The sequence below is a fragment of the Peromyscus leucopus genome, chromosome 8b, assembly GCF_004664715.2.
Source record: "Peromyscus leucopus breed LL Stock chromosome 8b, UCI_PerLeu_2.1, whole genome shotgun sequence".
Taxonomy (NCBI): domain Eukaryota; kingdom Metazoa; phylum Chordata; class Mammalia; order Rodentia; family Cricetidae; genus Peromyscus; species Peromyscus leucopus.
Window position 1 is genome coordinate 75,122,027 of NC_051086.1, and position 8,807 is coordinate 75,130,833.

Genomic DNA, 8,807 nt, shown 5'->3' on the forward strand with positions numbered 1-8,807 from the left:
TATTGGGCTAAGCCCAGAGACACAAAGCTGAGCATAACATGAGCTTTACCCCTAAGAATTCACTAACTAGAGGCCTTTTATAAATGAATTCTACTTTCAGCCTCACTCTACCCAGGCTCTTCTTCCTATTCTGTAGGATGATCACATCACACCTTCCAGTGTGTGTATGTGTGTGTGCACGTGCGTGCGTGCGTGCGTGCATGTGTGTGTGTGTGTGTGTGTGTGTGTGTGTATGTGTGTAGGTACACATGTGGAAGCCAGGTGTGATCTTTCAAAAGTACACATATGCTTCTGCTGGTCTCCTCGTTAAAACTCTTGAATAATTTTCCATCATCTACAGAACAGGGTCCAAAGTCTTTAGTGAGGAATTTAAGTATCTTTGTAAACCAATTTCCATTTTCCTTCTTTGCCTTTTCTCCCATCTACCTACATTTTAGTGAAAAAAAAAATCCTTGTTATTGTTCAAGCTTATCATGAGCTTTCACACTATATTAGGGCCAGTAACAGTAGGCTGTGCTATAGTAACAAATAAATCATAAAGTTTCAGGGCTTTAATGCAATGATATTTTGTATACTGTTTTTGCTCAGTCCAATGTGATGTTTCTGGTTGGGTGCCCTTCCTGGGTAGCTTTCCTCTGTGTGATGACTCAGGGATCCAACATCCCTCCATCTCTAAAAGTGAGTTCAGGTTCATCCCAGAGTCATCCAGCCAGCGGGTGAAGGGGCACAAATGCACAGAGCAAAGCTTAAGAGATTTTAGGAGTCATATCTTCTGGTCACTCTGGCCTGTTTCATTGACTCAAATTCATTGTATGATGCTGCCAACTGGAGGGAAGGTCAGGGAATGTTTAGCTGTGTGCTCAAGAGAACAGATGTAGGGTTGATGGACAAATCGTGTCTTTTTTTTTTTTTATCTCCCACACCTTTGTGCCTTTGTCTTGGCTGTCTTCTCTGCACGGACTCACTTTCCTCAGCTTTTCTGGGCACGTGAACCTCCCTCATCCTTTCAGGCTATGCCCGGGAAAGCATTGGGTGGCCCATGCTTCCTCCTGTGCTGCCGCAGCTCTTTGTCTCTTGCTGGCGTCAGCCAGATTTTTCCATGTGCCAGATGCAATTCTGATCTCTTCACAAGCACTGACACTTCATGAGGTCAGTCCTCCCCAACTCAAAGATGAGGAGGAACCCGAGGCTTATGAGGTAAAGCAAATGTTCAAGGGCTTTAATATTATGTAGCAGCCTGTTGTACTAATCTTTTTCCAGTCTGTTGTTCTACAGACCCCTGAGCTCCTCTCAAGCAGGAGCCTGGCTCGACTCATCTTTTATGCCTGAAATAATGACAAAGTCTCAGGAACTGTTTATTGCACGAGCCTGTGTAGCCATGGGCTATTAATATGTTTATCAATTGGTGAATTTACTTAATATTAATTCATAATGGAGTATACCCAACAAGTATGTTTATCCCCACAGGAGGTTTAAGAACTGAGTCACCCGCTGGATGTGGCTAGGGATGAGTGGCTTGTTCTTTTAGAATGAGTCCGTGACCAGCTGGACATCCTGTGGTACTTGCTGATGCTGCAGCAGGAGCCTGCTTCTGACACAGCACTTGCCTTGCAAGCTGTTCTCTCTCAGTCACTGTGAACTTTGCATGATCACCTTCCAACAGCTGGGCTGCACTGTGAGCCATCATGCACCAAACACAGACCCCAAGACTGCAACCGATCGGAAGTCACCTGCCTCTAGTTTGACCTTTGGGAAACCTTTTATCCATCACTTGAAAGAATAGCCGGTAGCGCTGTTTTGTCTCTGAGAACCAACCATGCATTAGATTGATCCAAATGAGCTGGAATCATGTGCTGGGCCTAGAGTAAGGCAATGTGAGATGAACAGGATCCAGAGGGTTTGTGTACTCATTGGCTGGGGCAGGAGAAAGAGGGATAATCAGTGAGGCTTCCCTGATGGGGCTGCTGTGGAGAGTAAGTGGGACAGTGCAGGTAAAGCATGCAGCTAGTGTTGGGCACATCAGTAAGTGCTGGTTAGGCTTAACTGTCACGAGTACAGTGTAGTGTGATGAGTGTTATCCTGGTGTCATGGGTCAAATGCTCTAAAAGGACAGTGTCCAGGTGTGCTAGGGCACCCAGAGGAGGGGAATGTTCACAGAGGCAGTGCAATCTGAGTAAGACTTCAGTGGATAGCTAGAAATGCACCAGAGAGATATGACAATGTGAGGGTGGAAATAGGACTCAGAGGCAGAGGAAAATACAGGCACAATAATAAATTTGTTCTCTGAGGATAACAGGAGTTGTCGGTGAGGACTGGAGGGGGTACTGTGGCAGAAAGGAGATGGAACAGATGCTGTAACAGTTAGAAAATGTTCTCCACATCCCAGATGTCCTCATCCTAATCTCTGGCACCTGTGACTATGTTGCCTTCTTTGCTAGGGGAGGGGAGTTCAGTTGTAGATGGAATTCAGGTACTCATCTTAAATAAGGTTGATCTCTAATTTGGGAGCTTATTACAGACTGTGTGACCTCAGCATATTCACAGGTATCCTTAAAACTGGAAGACAGAGGTGGAAATGATCAAAGAAGTGCAGTGTGAGAACCATTTAACTTGTTTTGAATCAATTGGATTTGGAGATGGAGAAAGGAGCCATGAGCCAAGGACTGTAGTGATACCTGGAATTAGTATAAAGTCAGGAAGTGGATACCCTGCAAGACTGCCTTTTGTATATCTAAACTCCAGAGCTAAAAGGTAGACCAAAGTTGTGGTCATTTGTTACGGAAATGTCTTAGCCTGTTTTCTGTTGCTGTGACAGAATACTTGAGTCTGAGTAACTTGTAAAGACAAGAGGTTTATTATGGCTAATGATTCTGGAGGCCAGAAGTCCAACCGTGGGTGGGATATCTGTTAAATGTCAGGTGAGAGATTCATGCTTCATCGGCTCAGGAAGGGAAAAGGGAGAACAGGTGGTTTCAGAAGGAAGGGGGAAGGGGAATGGATACTTTGTAACAACCTCCTCTTGTGGTAACAATTGAGTCCCAAGAGGGGAACTCACTCCTGGGAGATGAAATTCACTCATTTAAGAATTATTATGAGTAGGAATTATTATGGTTTGGATGTAAAATGTTCCCCCAGAGGCACATTCCCCCTCATGTTTCTGAATATTTTGTCTCCATCTCTTGGGACTAAAGCCAGAAGTTTCTCTGGTCCTGCCCTTCCCCGCACAGGTGATAGGGATGAATCTTTCCCACCCACATCCCACAGCCGCTTGGTCCCAAGTAAACACACAGAGATTTTTATTATTTATAAACTGTATGGCCTATGGGTAAGGCTTTTTGTTAGCTAGCTCTTATAATTTAACTCAGCCCATTTCTATTAATCTATAAGTTGCCATGTCGCCGCGGCGTTACCGGTGTGCTAGCATCTTGTTGCTCCTTGGGCAGCAGGCTGGCGTCTCCTCTCACTCTCCTTTCTTCTTCTGTCTCTTCAGTTTGAACATCCTGACTAACCTTATTCTGCCTTGCCACTGGCCAAACAGCTTTATTTATCAACCAATCAGAGAAACACACATTCATAGCATACAGAAAGATATTCCACAGCATGAGACTATTCCAGGAAGTTGTGGAACTCTTGGGAGGTGGAGCCTAGTTGGAGGAAGTGAATCTCTTTAGGCTAACCTGTGCTATAGATGGATGTTTCAACCAAAACAACAGAAAGGAGTTGTGTGTGCTGAAGAAAAGAAGAGCACTTAATGAATATACTTTTGGAAACTGATTCAGAAAAGGATTTGAGATGCAAGAAGGAATGAATAGTAAATAAAACAGCAAGGAACAGTGAGTAAGCCAGATAATCAGAGCACACATGCTGGGAAGAGTTATTGGAAGTGAAGTGTTCTAAGGCCTTTGTCTTATTCAAAGACAGATGTATTTAATATTCTGAAGAAGTCCAGACATTTTATGCTGATAACAAGTAAACACAATGTGGGTCTTCTGTTGACAGGGTGGGGCAGAAAGTCAGAGGCTGTTGACCTGGAGCTGAATAGGGCTATGATTGGCTAGTGCCAATCTTTGAGTAATGAGATCCCACACAGGACCATTAAGCTGGGAGAGAGGGAAGAGAGACGGTTCTTTCTTTTTGCCCCTACGTGTAGCACTTGCTATTCAGACAGTGAAGGCTGTGTGACTGCTTACCAGAATCTGAGGATGGGGTCAGTAGACAGAATGGCAACAACCTGCATGCATAAGGATCTCATTCAGGGAAAGGCCATTTTAATGAGAGGGATGGGTGAAATGCTTTTTTTTCCCTCAGTAGCAACAATTGCTGACTTTTTAGAGGCAAACCATTAGTGCCATTTCTACTCCCATTACTCCATGTATTGAGTAGCAGTAACTGTTTGTGGGGAAAGGGGGTGTCTTAGTTAGGGTTTCTACTGCTGTGAAAAGACACCATGAACAAAGCAACTCTTATAAAGGAAAAACATTTAATTGGCTTGGCTTTCATTTTCAGAGGTTTAGTCCATAATCATTATGGTGCAACATGGGGGCATGCAGGCAGACATGGTGCTGGAGAAGTAGATGTGTCCTACATCTTGACTTGCAGGCAACAGGAAGTGGTCTGAGACACTGGGCCATATCTTGAGCATATGTGAGACCTCAAAGCTCCACAGTAACACACTTCCTTCAACAAGACCACACCTACTCCAACAGGGCCACACCTCCTAATAGCATCCTCTGGTTGAGAAAGTGTTGGGCACACATGTTTTTGTGTCTTCGCTTGGCCAACTTGCCCTTGTGGATTCAAGGAGCTGCCATTTGGAAAACTGTCCTCTGCTGTTTCTCATCTAAGCACCAGCAGGATATCTGAAGGTCCCCGTGTGGTTTGCACTTGGTGTTGCAGTTTCTGTGCATCTCCTGGGGGAGGAGACGCAAGAGTTAGTCTTGTAAGGATGTCAGTAGCAATATCTAGAAAACCCATGGAGTCAAGTAAGAGCTTTGCTAGACACGTCCTTTTGCTTACCATAATTATGAGACAGGGACATGGGATGTGCATCCTAGGAGTGGTTGGAAGGGTTCTGAGGAGGTAGTGCCTGGGATGTTTCAAACAATGTGTAGACACCAGCCAAATGAAGAAGAATGATCTTAGAACAAGGAGGACAAGATGCATGGTTGGAAATAGCACTGAAGGAAATAAGGGAGTGACAGTGAGAGCCTTGCCTGTGTGTTGGCAGCCAATGTATGAGGTGGGGCAGGAGCTGACTTGCTGAGAGAGAGAGCCCCGAAGGCTATGCTGATGGTCCAGGGTTACCTTTAGCCCACAATTAGTGCTTAGCAAGTTCCATCTTCATTGTCTTTACATCACAACTGTCTGCAGTGGCAGTTAGAAAGCCCAGACGTTCTGCATCTGAACCTTAGAAGAAAGCACCCAGAACCTGTATTTTAAATAAGCTCTCAGGATTCTGCCATTGCCTGAAGTTGAGGACTACTACAGAAGGAGACAAGAGTCATTAGAGAGTTTCAAGTGACTGAAATCTGTGCTTTAGACAATTCTCCCTGCAGCAGAACATAGGGTAGAAAAGATAAAGGCAGGGGACCCCTTGGGAGGCTCTTGAAGTAATACTGGTAAGTAGTTGAGGACAATCTGGTCACAGAAGGATAAGGCAGGATGCATAGATGCTGCTATGACCTGAGTAGCAGCCGTCTGTGAGTGAACACTGGGACAGCTGTCTGAGAACCAGCTAACAGGATGTCTGCATACACAGTACATATATACTGTGCATACGTGCTCAAGCAGAGAGCAAAAGACACTGGCGCAGTTGTAAGAGGAAAGATGGTCAAGTTTTACAAAGAAGGCAAGAGACTGTTAGAGACACCGGGTGATTTTTTTTTTTTTTTTGATTGGGGGATAGGGTCTTATGTTACCAGGCTAGCCCTGAATGTAGTTGAAGATGACTTTGAATTTCTGATCCTCCTGCCTGCACTTTCCAAGTGCTGGGATTTCAGACGTGTGGGCCACATCTGGTTTTTATGTGGTATTGGGGATTGAACTTGGGGCTTTGAATATGCTAGGCAAGTGCTTTAGTGAGTCATGTTTTTAGCTCACACTGAGCAATTAAAAATATTTTAAAGAACTTTTATTGTATTCATGCATTTATTTATTTTGTGTGTGCATTCAAGGGAGTGTGCAGGCATGTGTGTATGTGTGTGGGCACGTGTGCCATGGCAAGAGTTGGTTCTCTCTTTCTACTATGTGGGTCCCAAGGAGAGAATTCAGGTTGTTATCAGCTTGAACCTGATGCCAATGTCTGAAATGGGGGGGGGGGAATTCGAGTTCTTTTCTCCTCAACCCAAATCTAGTTTTTTCCCAATTCTCCTTTGCTAATTGTGTTTAACATGCCAGATTTTCCCCCACATGTGTACACACACATTTCTATGGATGCATATAGTTTTATTTCATGCATGCTTGCCTTTTCTACATGCATGGGACACTGTGCATGAGTTATAACTGAAGGTGGGTGTGGTGGCTCATGCTTGTAATCACAGCACTTAGGAGGCTGAGGCAGGAGGATCAAGGCAAGATGAGTTCAAGGCTAGTCTGGGCTAAGCAGTTTCTAAGATCTTGTCTTAGAAAAATATTAGAGCTGGTGATAAAGTCCATGGGGCTTGCCTAGGAGGCACAAAGGCCTGTGTTCAAACCCCAGCACTAGGGAAAAACTGTATCAGACTTTCCCCCCTTTCAGCATTTTTTGGAGGTTGTACCCTAACACTTTGCATATAACTGATTCATTCTTTTTTTATGTATATATTTTTAAATAGTTTATGACAGGTTCCCACTGTGTTGCTCAGGCTGGTTTTGAACACCTGACCAGTTTTGCTCACTCCTCAGCCTTATGGCTTCTGGGACTATAGGTGCGTGTCAGAGTGCCATGGCCTGATTCATTCTTTTTAAAGGGCTGCATTTCCTCCCCCGCACTCCCAAGGTACTGGCTTCTTTACCTCCCATGAAAATGTACTCACATGCAAACGTTCTGAATCTAAATGCAGACTTATTTCCCTCTTGGCTCACGCTGACTCTCAGACCAGGAGTTTCATCTTATTCTCTAGAGTTTGTGGTCCATGCAGGTTAACTTCCTCCTAGCAGCCAGTAAGCTATTGGTTTTTTGTTTGTTTGTTTGTTTTTTCTTTAATTTTGAGACAGGGTCTCCTTATGTAGCCCCATGGCTTTTGAACTTTGGATTCTCTTCCCCCAGCCTTCTGGATGCTGGGATTGTACTCACCTACCTGTGTCTCGTGGGAACAAAGAGCTTGGAACCTGTACTCCATTCTGGGGGACCGCTTTCTGGCACCCCTTCCCCCACCCCGGCCCTGGAATCCTGAGTGTACTTCTTATGTTGGGAACACTCCTTCAAGCTGAGCATTCTCGCTCATTTACTGCTCAGTCTACCACAGGAAACAGTGGAGAGAGCTCACCGGAAGGAAAAAAAGCAAAGGACTCTAAAAAGGATTTGGAAAAAACACATTTCTCATTTCAGCACTTGAAAGAGATGTGAAGGTGACAGTAGATTTGTCCCAACTGCATCGCTTCATGCGGACCTCGCAGAGGTGACTTGTAACCACACTAGTCCAAGGCGATGATTTATTGGCTGAAAATAATTGGAAGGTCCTTGTCAACCATGGAACGAGGGTCGCTGTGCCACCGCCGGCTTCTCCACCCCCATGCTAATGGAAGAGCCGCGTGGGCTTACTTAATTGAAACAGTCAGAGTGGAAACCGCAGAAAACCTGCTGCTTCTATTTATTCTGTGGGTTTCTATGGAGAGCAGAGCTCTGAGTGGCGATCCTTTAAAGTGGGATGTGTGAAGAAAACAGCTGCTCCCCGCTTCATCCCCGCCCCTTGGTCAGGGAGGTACCTAGTCTTGGGTGGAGTTTGTGGCTGGGTTTGAGGAGTGTCCTGTGGTTATCCGAAAAGGAGAAAAAGGGGACTTACATCCACTGGGTTGAACCAACAGTAGTTCTAGTTGTAAAATAATAAAAGCTTACACATTTTTTTTGGAGAGGACCTGATGTATTCTCTTCACTGTGTTACTTACTCCTCAGGCATCCACGAAGGAGACAGAGCGCGATTGTAGTTGTTCTTGTTTTACTACCAAGGCTCAGGAAGGTTAAGGAAGCTGCTTGAGGACAGAAAGGCAACAGGCTGGCAGGAGAAGGTCCTGGTTTAATTTATTATGAGATTATCAATTTTAGACACTCTGATTGAGCCGATGGACATGGTAGCCAAAGTCTCATGACAAGCGCTTCTCTTTAGAGGTTACAGTGTCTCATGTTTTCCCACTATGTGACATCATGAGTATCCTGGAAAATAGCCCATGTATTCTTCTGGGCCAAGACTTTAGCATTCTCTCTCTGTCTCTCTGTCTCTGTCTCTGTCTCTCTCTGTCTGTCTCTCTTTCTGTCTCTCTCTGTCTGTCTGTCTCTCTGTCTCTCTCTGTCTGTCTCTCTCTGTCTCCCTCTCTGTCTCTGTCTCTGTCTGTCTGTCTGTCTGTCTGTCTCTCTCTCTCTGTCTGCTTTCTCTTGTAGCTCTTGCTGGTCTCCAACTCACTATGAAACCCGTGCTAGCTTTGAATGCCTTGATTCTCCTGTGTCTCCCTTCCAGGACTACAGGCGTGTCCATCTGTGTTCCTTCCCTTTCTTAGGAGTCAAGAGAGCACAGGACTAACATTATTTTTATTTTTGGGTTGGAGTTTCACTTTGTTGCCCAGGCTAGTCTTAGACTCTTGAGCTCAAGTGAACCTCTTGGCTCAGCCCTCTA